Source organism: Passer domesticus, chromosome 14 (genome assembly GCF_036417665.1).
Source record: "Passer domesticus isolate bPasDom1 chromosome 14, bPasDom1.hap1, whole genome shotgun sequence".
Classification (NCBI taxonomy): Eukaryota; Metazoa; Chordata; class Aves; order Passeriformes; family Passeridae; genus Passer; species Passer domesticus.
Genome location: NC_087487.1, coordinates 10739934 through 10754129, shown reverse-complemented (window position 1 = coordinate 10754129; position 14196 = coordinate 10739934). Strand labels below are relative to the sequence as shown.

The 14196-nt window shown below is 40.6% G+C and overlaps 1 protein-coding gene across 8 annotated transcripts in view; it reads right to left on the bottom strand.

Moving 5' to 3' along the window:
• The window catches only part of PDE8A (phosphodiesterase 8A), a 147627-nt gene that overhangs the window by 74909 nt on the left and 58522 nt on the right, over positions 1 to 14196 (bottom strand). The window lies entirely within an intron of this gene.

Below are 14196 nucleotides of genomic sequence, written 5' to 3'. Positions count from 1 at the left end.
GTTTTGCATTTTACTTCATTCCAGAAGTAGTATTGATTTTGGCAAAGCATCCAAAGTATTGCTGTCCCCTTTTAAAACTCATGTAATCTGCTGAAAAGACAGGTCCAACAGGAAAACAAAACTAAGACTAAAACCACAGGACCAACTTCCTGCCAAACAGAACCAACAAAGATGATGCACAGCGACCTAAAATGTGCAAGGTAATAAGCATGACACAGCTGTCTGAAGAACTTGCTGCAATGCATGAATAGGATGTAATGTGCCATCTTCAAACACACCTCTAAAAGAATTCATCATCATTAGTTCCAGGCAATTGTTCACGTAGAGACTGCAGCAGTGTTAAGCTTTTACAAACCCTTTGAAAGCAACTCAGGCAGTGTGTGAGTAAGGCTATGGATCAGTAAGGACTACCAAGGTGTCACACATGCACAATAAAGACTCTGAGAATACACTCAGAGACAACTCTCTGAGAACACAACAGTGATCAAAATCAGCACTTTGTCTTTTACTCAAGATAAAGAGACATTGAATTGTATACATTGGGAACACAGATGTCCAAATCTGCCTTTTTTCCTAGTCATAAAACACCACACTGTTTATGCACAGAAGAGAAGAGATAGAAACAGCCTCACACATGTCCAGAGGTCGAATGCTGAAAAATGAAAGAGGAACCTCCAGCCCTCCACTGCTCACTCGACAGACTGTCAGCCCCTGGCTTCTGGACAGACTTCACAGAGACAGCAAGTCCAGAGACAGCCTGCCACCCGAGCTGAAACACGTCCTGCCTCCCAGCCAGACAGGAACGTGGGCACTGCCAGCATCACACCACGGGCTCAAAGCACCACGAGGAGGTGAGGGCAGCCAGGCCCTGGGCACAGCCTGACTGTCCTGGCCCTGCTGCCCCTTCAGCTTCCAGAGTGTTGACTGTCATAAAAAATTGTCCCACGGACACCAGGAGTTCAGAACAAACCTCAGGTCGGTATGTGACACACAGCCCATGACAACGACTGAGCAAGCATGAAGCATGTTTGATTTTCGTGGTAAGAAAAGTGAGCACAAAAAAAGTAAGAAAAAGAGTTGACAGGCAGCTGAGGAAGGCAGCGTTCAAGTTCCTGGTCTACCACAGAGATTTTGTGTGACCCTGGTGGAGTTGTTTATTCCCTGCACGCCTGAGCAATAGCTCCGTGGGTGGTGCAGAGGAGAAATACATTAAAAACCAGGAGGTGTCTGGATACAGGAGTACCCAAGAGCTCTAAGATTGGCATATTTATATATACAGAGAACATTCAGAGACAATAATGCAGAAAGCACAAATGTACTGACAGCAAATGGTAAAGTAAGCATAAACAGAGGATCAAGGAGGGGACACAAGAACAGTGATGACTTCCCTCAGCTAATTACACAGTCCTGGAACTCAAGAAAAGGTGTTTTCTTACAAATCTAACTTTGGGTTTTTTTGTGAGGCATTACAGCTGCCCATGAAAAGGATGAGCAGAAACACACCTGTGTGCTGAGCTGGACCAACTGAAGTGGCTGCAGAGAAAATCACGGTGACCCTGTGGCTGCAGGCAGCTCTGCGCAGTCAAATGCTTGTAAAGCAGAGAGCAGAGTTTAACTCTCCTCCCAGTGGAAACACGGGCTGGCTCCTAGAGCCCCTGCCCAGCAGCTAACAAGAAATCCTCATTAATCAGAGAGAACACAACTCTCACCCAAGACCTCACTAGCATTTCTTGGGATATGTCTGACAAACCAAGACGAATATATTTTACAAATACACACCAAGGGTTTTAATTTTTGACAGCTTTTCTCTTAAGTGAAAAAATATTTAGCAAATACTTTTTATATGTGAGAGAGATTTTGAGTTCAAATATTGTAATTTGCCATACCAAAGCAAAACATAAACCTGTTTAAAAATTAAATTCTTATTGAAAAATGGAACATTTGCTTTTCAAAGTGCACTTCTTTTCTCTTTGATAGGGTAGTTTTAAAAGAAAAATCACAAGAGAGAAAAAACAGTGCATGACTACTTTTTTGCACCTCACAAAACAGTTATAGGTTTTTCTGTGAAAATGTGTATCATGGTGTTAAAGGAAGGGATATTTTCCCAGTATCTTCATCTTTGTTTTTAAGCCAAAGGAACAAGATGTTAAATTCTGTGCAAATATAGCACAAACCACAGTCCTTTGTGCATGTTCTTGAACTGTTTCAAGGAGCCCTAGAGATATCACACATTATCCCATGATTCAAACCTTTAACCTTGAGGGAAAATACACAAAGCAGCTTCAGATTTTTTCCAGCTCAGTACAGCATTGAAAGTACTGTAACAGCTATTTGATAAACACAATGGAAGGACTTTTAAAGTGAATACGTCTTATTTGCCATGTTTATAGTAAATGTCTCAGTAAAGACTGTTTTAAAATGTAAAACAATTAATTACTCCAATATTTTTACTGTACCAATTTATCTGCTTTAAGAGGAATCCAAGCATGTATCCAGTCTGAGGAATGCAGTACCACTCATTTACTAAAAAGATGACTGATAATTTTTAAAACGAAATAAACTTAGGATATAAGAAATATTTAAACAAATTACATTTGTCCCAAGTATGTAAAATGATTCTAAGGGCTGAGAGTGGAAAATCTCCTACAGCATGAAGAGGGGGGCACAGAAATGCACCCCCTCTGGGCTCATGCAGCTTGAACGGCATGGCATGGATTTAAATTAGTAGCAAATCTTCCATAACTCACAACCACTTACTAATGTTTGTTTGTATTTAGCAAAATATCTGATATAGCATCAAAGCTTTCAGGGTAGAACTATAATAAAATACCTGCATTTCTAGTCATGGTGCCTCACTTCCTTATAAATGTGAGTCTTTACAATTGAAAAAGGTCCCCTAATACTATACTGCTTTTAAATTCACTTCTATTGCTTAGGAAATATGTCTGATTCTTCAGGAACGTGAATACATTAATTTTCATTTCATCATCATTCACTCAGCAAAAGAGCAAATTCCTTTTTCCTGCCTTATTCTGCAAATTACCTTCCAAAAGAAGTGCAGAAGTTATGGTAAAGTCACAAAACTCACATATTTGAAAAAAATAAAAAAGAAAACAGTAGCAGTCTGAAATAATCACTGCCATCATATCTCTACAGAACTGTGAATTCTACCGGGTTACTGACATAAAACCCTTTGTAAAATATTTTTAGATGTCAGTTACGTAAATGTTGAAAATCAACCGAAAGTTTTAGGCTTTTTTCCTTTTTTTGGCATGAGATATGGGAACCAAGATATTGTAGCATGACAATAACTGTTAAGAAACTCTTTTCTGCAGCATTTTTTCACTACACCAAATAAACATCTGCGATCCACATGAAGAGAAGCTGGTGGTCTCAAAGAAAAAAAAAAAAGGCTTCTATGAGTCTAAAGTCTGTCATTGCCAGCATGAAATCAGTGTCTTTTGAGGCCCCAGCGCACACACTCCATCCACACTCACCCACAGCCCGGCCGGGATAGGAGCAAACACATTTGTTTTGTTGCAAACCTTCACCAGGTAAGAGATTCCCCTGCACAGACCCTGCACTGCCAAGGAAGGATGGCTGCCTACAGAATGGTTTCTCCTGAAACAGCCAGTGTCCCACACCAGTGGCATTCCAGCAAAACAAGTATGAATAGAGGCACATGTGTGTCAGAGCTGTGTCCTGGGGGCACACGTGTGCCTCTGCACAGCTCTGGGGTAACAACTCGGGCTCAGCAGCACCAGGGAAGAAGGCTGCACCAATACATTACATTTTAGAGCAAGCCAGACTTTGCAGAACCACTACTGTATTTATTTCCTCCTAGAATCATTAATAATTTACCATCTTTTTTAAAAAAAACAGCACTGGAGCTGCATCACTGCATTCTGAGCAAGTTCTAGGTATTCATACAGTTATTTGTTTTCCTTTATCTCTTAGTTCAGTCCTGTGTTTCAGCCCCACTGGCCTTTTATAAATCCCTGAAGATAACTAGATGGAATGAAACCCAAGGTTTTATTAAGCTACAAAAGAAAATAAATTATGCTTAAGCTCATGTGAATATTTAGAATTTTTTCCAAACACAAGGATAAATGTGCAGGATGAGATACAGGAAAAAACAATTCCATTAAAGGGCCACTTATGCCCAGAGAGAACATTCAGAAAGCTGACGGGAAAAAAAACTAAAGCAGATGACAATGTTAGGGCCCTAAATACCCACTTGCCTGTCCACCAGGGACAGGACAGAGCTTTCATGGGAAGTGCTCACGCCTTTTGCACAAATTGAAATATTTCTGTCTCTCTCAGTTCCTTCTGGGAGTCCTTCTGGGTTTTCAGCTGACACAACCCCCAGGCACGAGTGGCAGCCAGATGCAGCCCTGGCTCCTCAGCCCTGCTGTCCAGGGAGGGCTCTGTGCTCTCAGAGCTCGGTGGGCACTCGGGCAGGCTGCAGCCATCCTCACCATGCTCCCACCTCTCCCTGGAACAGTCTCTGCACAGGACAGGCTCCTGCCCGGAGCTGAGGGTGCAGGTGAACAGGAGGGCGAGGGGCAGGAGCTGTCAGTAAGAGCAAGCAGCAAGGCAGGGTGCAGGAGCCAGCAATGCTGCTTTCTGCCCCAGGCCAGCCCAGGAAAATGGAAGAAATGGGGATGGATGAGACCTTAAATAATTTTATAGTCCAGGAATGTTTTCTTAAAAGGTGCTGCTAGAAGAGTGCAGTCATCAGCTGAGCAGTTACCTGTACAACCTTCTGACATGATTTAACTACCAAAGGCACTCAAGGCTCCTCCTGCACCTCAGCAGGCTCCCTTTTCCACTCACCCTGGGAGGCACTAATGCACCTCTTGTGATTAAAAGCCAGGAGATCTGGTATGTGGCTTTACAGCCCTGATGTTTCTTCTCCACTGCTATACCAGGAATCCAGACCCTCATGAAAAAAATGGAAACCCCCATTGGGCTCTACTGGGGACAGAACCCAACCCTTCCAGCCTGGCATGAGAGCAGCCAGAGGAAATGTGTGCACCTCACTGCCTGTGGGCACAAGAGGGTGTTTGCAAGGCTGGGAACGCAGCAGAAAGCTTCTCCAGTGCAGACAGTGATTAAAAGTCTCAGCTGTGGAGGAGAGATTCTTCCAAACAAATCCTTTCCTGTTGTGAGATATTTATTTTTTTTCTTAGGAGACATCAGAACTCTCTCATTTGCAAATGCATGTACAAGTCTCCAGAGGGAAGTTTGAACTTATCCTTAAATTACTGAAAGTTTATTATTATTATTTTCTCATGGAAAAAGTCACGGATGTCTTGTAATCCCTCATGTTCCCATCTTTTATAATTAAATGCATCTTGACCCAGAGAAAAGCTTGGGAGCCCATTAGAATACGAGGTGAAAGACAATTCTGAAACAATTTACAAGATGTTCTTTCCTTCCAGACTTCAATGTTATGACTCACAACTGGGTGCTGGAAGTCCCACAAGAGCAGCCAGGAATCTATACATTCAGTTTATGAAGTTTCTAGAGCAGCAATGGGCTTTTTCTGTGTTTTACAAACTGATGCAAAATATTTGTGTCAACAGAGGTAATCTGCCCCGTATCTTGGTATGCGCTGCTCAGTCTGGGGTACAGACCCTGACAGCACACATTTGTATTTCAGAATCACAATATCTGTATATTTTTAGGGGATGGAAAGAAAAATGGTAGAGGTTGGAAGGCAAGCAGTGTGCCAAAAAGCTTAGTCTCTTCTGTAAAATGTCACATGTGTTTTCTTAGGGCTTTATCCAACGCCTGTTGAAACTAATGGGAATCCCTCCAGGCCTGGGCTTTAGCTTTTATACTGATGTACAACATCTTTATCACTTCTGCAATTACATTCCTGTCACATCTGTGGGCACAAAGGCTCTGATACATAAAATACATCTAGGACAGTTCTGCCATAGCAGTTTGCTTTCCTGGCTTCTACATGGTGGTGTTCAGCACTTTGGTTAAGCAAGGAAAGAAGATTCTTGCTTTCTGTCTCTTAAAAAGACTTGAGGGAGACACTATAAAACAGTGAGTAACAAGACTACAGCTGATCACCAAACATGCCAATGATATTCTCTGCCTGAATGGCAAATAATTTTGCTCACTTTACCACAAAAATACAGTCCCATCAGCTGCACTGGTGTCCTGCACCTACTGCATTGCTGAGCAATGCCAGGGCTGGACACACTCTGCCCTGCAGAGGAGGTGGTCCTTGCTCAAATGTGTGTGGGATGGCTGGCAGCAGGTATCACAAGCCCAGACCTTCACAGAAAACAGATAAAACCACCCAAGAACACAGGCTGTTCTACTTCAGCGTTCAAGGAACACCCTCCTTTTGGGGCAATCCACCAACCAGAACGTAACGCTAAGAAAGATTAGGTAATCCTGTACACTAATTTAACAAAAAATGCATGATAGACTCATGTAAGATGGGTGTTTTGGCTCTCAGTTGGCACAGCCTATGGAAAAGCTCAGGATGGAGCTACCACTGACCAGGTTACAGCAAGTTCCAGAAGTGCCACGGCAAACATTCCTGCATTTGGTTTGGGTTTGCTGTGGTTAAAGAAGCCTATGCAGAGGCTCAGAATTAGCATCAGAGATGATGGGTACTAAGTAGGTGAGATCTTATCTTAGTGATACAACAGCTTGTGGGAAATATGTAAATATATCAAGTTACAAGTGCACACAAAAGCATTTCACAATTATACTAGATATTTAGACAGTTGATCCTTCAGACAACAAATGCAAGTGATACAAGCTCTTAAAACTACATGAAACAAGACTCTGCTTTTTTGCCAAATTAGCTGGTAAACTAACACAACAAGCTTTATCTTGCTCTTATTAGCCCACCTGTCTTTTCCCCTTTAATGTCAGGCTTTAAAGAGGAAATGAGTACTTAACTGATACTGTCTCTTCAAAGGAAATATTTGCTTCAGTTACCTTGCATTTTTAATGAGATTGTTTAGTCACAGCTTGGCATCAGTTCATAGTATGCACCATATCAAAGCTTTCAGGTTTTCAAAGCACAAAAACACATCAAGTAATTTGAGCCAGCAAAAGTGAAATTCTTCCTGGTTGGCATAAAATCATGGAGATGTTTAACTCCCATCCTTGGTCAGTGCAGAGACAATTAACAGGAGAAAGTTATTCCTTTAATAGCAATCTCTGTGCCATTTTCTGGGACCTGTTTACAGAAAATTCCCCACAATTCAGATTCAGCTGAGGAATCACCCAACCAACTGCAATTTGCTCACGTTTAGGATGAGGGTAGGAGCTGCTGAAGTGGCCTTAACACACCAAAGAGCCTTAATTTACTGTTATGTCATGCTAGTGAAAACATAATAATAATGTAACCCTAGGTGGCCTCTTTTGTTAAAAGGGACCATAAAAGACACTGTATCTTTATTTACTCTTTGTTTCCTTATAGGCCCCAAATCAAACATTTCACTTTATATGGCTCTGACTCAGCACACAGTAAATGCATCTTTGACAAGCAGGACATCTTTTGTACACAAAGACAAAAGTCCTGAGAATATTTACTGGCTTAAACTAAAACTACAGCTCCATCAAATCTTGTTAAACCACTGTCACATTTACCACTGAACTTTGTTGACTCCCTGTATCAATAAAAGATACTTCACTCCTCTTGCAAGTGATGTGCCCCACTCCATCAGGGACAGCAGACAACCCCAAAAGTCTTAGAGAATGCAAACACAAAAAGTACAGAAAATGTTTTGCACTGATTTGCAAATGTAGGCTCAGATTTCTAACCTGTTCAGTGGTAATTTAGGCAGCATTGTTAACTTCCAAAGCCAGCTCTTAGAAACACTTGTGTGTGTGCAGCCTCAGGAGGATGTAAGCCTTATGTGTTGTAAAGAACTGAAAAACCTCCTTCAGACAAACAGAACTATTTCATTTCCAGGCTGATGCCAAAGAAATTTCAGAATATATGTCCACAGAAGAGGAGTTAGGATCTCCCAGGGGAGCCAACCAGTACGACTGCCTTACTTACTATTATTCATTGCTGCTACATTATTTATTCTGTGATAGAGCCCAAGGACCCCAGCCCTGTGCCAGAGCTCATCCTGCTCAGGCTGGGCAGACACACAGCCAGAAGTCTTTAGCCTGAGCAGTTCAGTTAGTAAAGTCACTCAGCCATACACCCACTGTATGACCTTCCTCAACCATAAACTCACCTTTTAACCCACTCTAACAGTGCTGTCCGTGTCACAAACTAAAATAAGTGACTTCTGGATTGCAGTTTGGGGAAAGAGTTAATTAAAGCCCTGCCAAGTCACCCAAACCCAAATGTAAAAAGAGCTACCACCTCAAAAACCACTTCCACAGACCAGCTCCTGCAAAATCCTATTCTCTGTCTGTCCCTGGGCTGCTCTCTTCTTTGGAACACAGCTAAATTAGCAGCAGGCAACATGATAAAGGCCAGGAGACAGCAGGCATTACTCAGGCCTCTAATTCTTGGTGACACTCATAATGATACATCAGATGGTTATAATTCTTTTTAAGGCTCTGTTCACATTAAATAATTTTTGCAGTGCTGTTGCATTTCTGGTAACACACTCGTGAGCACACTAAATCCACTTCAGTCCTCCCCCCATCAGACCACAGCACACTGCTAATTACATTTATTTGAACTTTTTTCAAAATACTTTTCTTACCAGAAAATTCATCTTTTCAGCTTGAAAAATTGTTTTCATCCCTCAAATGTTATCTCTACATTGAAGAGTTTATTCTACCAGTTTGCTATGCAAGCAGATTTAGAATTAAAAAGAAATGAAAATGCAGCCACATTTCCTAAAGTTTTGATGTGTTTTTAAATGTATCTTCATAGCTGCCAGTCCACAAGAGGAAAAAAGGTTACCCATGGCACATATTCAGAAACAACGTGTGCACTCTGCAGTATTCAAAGGAGACAGAGCTTGAGGTCTCCCCCCAGTCAAAGCTGAAACAGAAATGTTCAGATTTTTTTCCTTCAGCAACTTCTAAATCCTTGGTTTGTTACTTCTCATGTGGGGTGTCCTGCTCATTCCATACACTCCAGTCTCCTCCTTTCTCTCCATAGCATTTTCTGTTCATTTTCTCCAGCCTCACTTTCCAGTATTCATTGTCCTTTCCCCCCTTCTCATCTTTCAGAATACTCTCATCTATTTGGGTTTCTTTCCTTTTTTATAACCACAGAGTCCTTCCTTCACTGTCCCTGCCCACACTGGGAACTTTACCTGGTCAGCCTGGCACAGGAGCCCTGAGAGACCCAAACACCTTCCAAGGGGAAGCAGTGACAGGGTTTTGGTGACTGTTCTGCTGACAGAGCTTGAGTGTGTCACTCCATGAGCTGACAGTGCTTGAATTGGCTTCCCATTTTCACAGCAGGCCACTTTCCCTTTGCACTGGTGGGCCTCCTGCAAAGCTGAAAACTGCATCTTTTAGGGTTGTATAGACTGAAAAACCTCAAATATTTTCTGTGGGATAGAGCCCTAACTAAGGGCTCTATTCACCAGAAATATGATGCCATGGACTTCCACAACCCAGCATGTAGGCAGACTGCACTTGATAAACGTGTGTTTATCATAGCTGCACAACTCAGCTCTGCTTTTTCAACCTCCTTTTCCCTTAAGATTGGGAAGATAAAGGTCACATTTTAAAAAGACAGGCCTTTAAAGCCATTTTTAAGTGCTAGCAGCTGAGCTCTTTGTGTGAAAATATCCCATCATTTTCTATTAAATTAGGCTGCATTAAATCAACAGATTTTTAAAGAACTGGCACATTACTGACAAGAGCTTAAGAACTATTTGGTTACAGTGATACACAGAGGGTAAAAGAAAACTTCTGCTACTGAAAAAAGAAGCCCCAAAATACTGAACTAGAAATTCCAATATGGGTATGCATTCAGATCACATTCCAACCAAAATTCCTGTACTAATTAGAGATTGATTTTTACAAGGCTTCAAATCCTCTGTGCCTCAGGGCTAGCTAGGTTACAGAACTACCAGTTTTCTCTCTTACTCTTTAGACAAAGATTCATTTTCCACTCAAATCAATACAAACAATCTGTTGCACTCCAGCCAACTCTACACCTTTCAGATACGCACTCATACTCCATTTTAAAGATACCCAAAAGTCCTCATCAACACCTTTTTCATTTCAGCAAAGGCAGCATTTTGGAGTGTCACAGAGCAGAGGCAAAGCCATCCTCACCCTTGGGGATGGAGTAGAATTTGCATGTGCCCCACTCTGTACCCAGCAGGACGATTTGTCTTACTTTCACCACCTCTGCTGCCCCTCTTACTTACACAAGGTGTGATTCTTCTCAACATCTAAAATATGCTCAAAGATTCCTTATTCTTTACTTATTATCCCAAAACCTCAGAGAGCAAAACTGCTACCATTAGGCAAGAGGTGAATTTTTAGTTTTTTTAAGGGAATATCTGTACAGTCAAAATGCCGTCCTAATCTGCTATCCCTCCTTGTACCACTGAATATCTCCTGACTTTCCAGGCGAGGAATACAGGGCCAGTAACTCTGTTCTCCTGACTGCCTTAGGCTCTGGCAAAGAGCAGCTGAGAAGAAAGACATTTTACATATTCATGATTAAAAGATAACTGATAACCAGGATCCAGATGTTGGTCTCTGCTGGCCAGCGCACAGTGCAATTATTATTCCATTTATAGAAAGAGATGTTGTCCTGCCTCTTCCAGCCAACCAAAAGGTCTTCCACAAAATGCTCAAATACTCTGAAGAGAGGCATTCAAAACAAGGAATGAAGAGGGAACTAATCATATTTGCTCCACAATTATTGCATTATAAAAAGTTAACATGGCCTCAGGCCTAGAGCATTGCCCAGTCCCACAAACTCCAGGTTCACCGTGTCAGGGTGAGCTGGGATTTCCCTCTGCAGCTCAGCACTGGCTCCCACACGGTGCCTGTGGACAGCACTGCAGCACCCAAGTGAAAAGCAAGCAAAATGTGGGCTAGAAGAGAGGTGAGAGCAGCCCCTTCACACCCACAGCCCAGGGCGGCTTCTAATGAGGTCAGTGGGAACAGGCACAAATTGTTTGAGCCAAATGAACTCCAATAGGGTTATTAAAGCTCTTCTCTCTCTGAGCTTGACCTTGGAAAAACTTCCAAATTTGTTTAAAGAACTGAACAGTATTCTAATTCCCTGCGTTCCTGACAAAGAGCAGGACAGCCAAAGCATAGGCTCTCTTTGGGGTTTTTTGATTGGTGAGACTTTGGGCTGGAGGAAAGGGAGGGACAAAAGTAAGGAAGGCAGAAAGTTGTCAAAACAGTGACTGTATAAAAATTATAATTACCAGGCTGAAGAACGGCCCACAGCTTTAACAAATGTATTGTGATAATTTTAACTGTTTGACATCTGGCTATAGTATTTCTATGATTTGTCTTAAATTGTCAGCTTAGTCAGTCCAGTCATGAATTATACCAGTAATACATTTTGGCTAAAAACATCCACAATTCCATAAAGAAATACAAGTGAAAGAGGTTAGAAATACTTGAAAAATTCTGACAATCACTATGAAAGAAAGCCTGTAAAGTGTATAATTTTACACCACCTACTCAGACTCTGCACGCTAATACATTATTAATCTTATTTTTCAGCTGTGGACAGGAAAATATATAAACTTAATCCACTATATACAGCCTTTTCCCTTGGGTATTTCTAAACAATAGGAAAACAGAACTTACTGAACTTTAAAAATAACTTTTTGTATACCAACATTTCAGTTTACTTTAAAAATATGCTTCTTGCAGCCATAGAATCACTATGTATGTAGTGGTGATTTGTTTACTTACTATCATAAAAAGTAATAAAGATGAAGTGTTGTGGTTCCTATTAACATCAGTTTTATATTTATACTGTGCGTGCCATTTCAAGCATTAGAGGAACTTAACACAATGTGGTTTTTTCCAATTCTCATGCATTTTCTCCCTTCTCTGTCAACAGTTTCTTTTTTCTAAAAATGTACAATATGCAGCAACTTCTACTTTGATTAAATAATCTGATTTTAATTTTTTCCTCCTATTATAAACACTGCCTGTTCCCACATAACAGTAACATCATTTATATGACAGAAAAATATTTACAGTCAGATCATTCAAACAAAACCCCAAAATTAATATAGAGAGCTACCCATCAAGTTGTTCCTCCTTAAAGTGTTGGGTTTTTTTCTATAAAGCCTCAAATGAGTTTGACTCCTTAAGGACAGCACAGATCCACCAAACTTCAGATAATTATCAAGTTTCTGGTCCCAAGCTATCACAGATTTCAACAGTGGACATTTCCAGAAGTTTTGCATGGCCCAAATTCATATTTTTATGACACCACTCTTAGAAAGAACGGCACTGTTTTGGCTGAAGATTTTGCACACAACCAAACAGAAACACACACTACCCCTGAGGCAGACCCCAGACAAATTAAAGTCAGTGCTTGAAATCTGATGAAATAACAATAAAATAAAATAAAAAAACCCCAGAGCTTACTAGTGTACTGTGTCAGGAAACATTTACAGCAGTGACTCTACACACCCCACCACAAAATAAATTCCTACCCAATTACGTTTGCTTTGGCCTCTGTTAATTTAATGCAATTTCAGTTGGATCTTGGTGGTTTCAGCTTTGTCAGCTCTATCAGGCCTCCACAGCAGGGCAGGAAACCAGGTTAATTTGGATGGGCTGCAGGAGCAAACCCTGGCTGCCCACCCATGGGCACTGCCATTGTCCCAGTGTGCTTCCCACATGAACACTGCAGCAGCAAAACTCTCTCAGTCCAGGGAAAACCCTCAGCCAAGCAGTAGGTGTGATACAGAAAGACTGCAGGGAAAAAAAACAAGGATTTTACCCTTCTATTGTTTCAGTTTAAAAAAATTAAAGAAAAGGAATAAAGAAACATAAAAGGGTCAAAATCATCATCTACATCAGAGTTCTTTAACAAAGCAGAAGCTTCTGGTACTGCAAAAATATCTCAGAAATTATAGTTTAAGAAATAAAGCTCATTCATTAACTCATTTCCTCAAGGCAGGATTTTCTGAGTATCCCTCTTTCTCTCCTTTTACTAACATGACATTATATAACTACTTTATTACTGATCTTATTTAAGACTTAGAAAGTGAAGCTCTGGATGGCAATGCAGTCACCATAAGCTAATTTAATGGCAAACTCTTCCAATAATTCTAATTGAATTTCAGCCATTTCTAAATTTGCTTTGTTACTGTCTGTATTTGAAGAAATAAAAATCTTACTAATTATTTTTTTAAATATGCATATGAATGATTATGCAATGTCCCTTAATTTTAAAATACAGATTTTTTAAATTTTATTTTTAACTCAGAAAACTCATCCAGATATCCAAACAATTTTATTTTAATGTTGAATTGCAAAATAGCTCTAAGGTCTCTACAATAATCAGAATAGTTCAAAACATCAGAAGGAAAAATTTAATCATTTAAAAATAGATGCCGTAAGTAGCACTTCTATTAAAAATTACAGCTCAGTTGTCTATACAAGATTTCTAAAAGAACATCACAAACTACTATAAATTTCAGAGTTTTGTGTATTAAGAAATTATACTGCCAGTCTCAAAAACGCTGTTTAAAAGAGGAAAATAAATAGTGCGTGATTTTGTTACAAAGAAGCAGCAAGTCTTACATTACATACACAACTGGATAGCTGCAATGTTTATAGAAAGACAGTCCTTTAAACCTCCACTGAAAGTACTTAAATCTTTGTTGCTGACAGTTCAGAAGACAAGGAGGAAAAGGCTTTTGCCAGAATCTGCTGTTTTAAGAAAGCAAGACATTCCACTTCTGCTAAAACACCGCCTGAGATTGTGTAGAAACATTTACAATTATCAACAGAAAGCAGGCAACAAAAGGTGTGGGTAATTATAGAAACAGAAAATTAATTCAGAAATGGTCTTCTCAGCCAGGTAGCATCAGCTTCTGTTTCTGATTTCATACTCCCTAAAGAAACAATCCATCTCCTACAGAAAATACAACTGAGCTTAAGGATATACCACAAACAATCACCTGTCCCCTTCTCACGCTTAGCTGCACAGACAGCCCCTCTTTCCCAGCTGTAGCTCCTGTTTTACTTAAACTCGTCAGCAGCAGCCTTGTCCCAACTCCAGGCTGG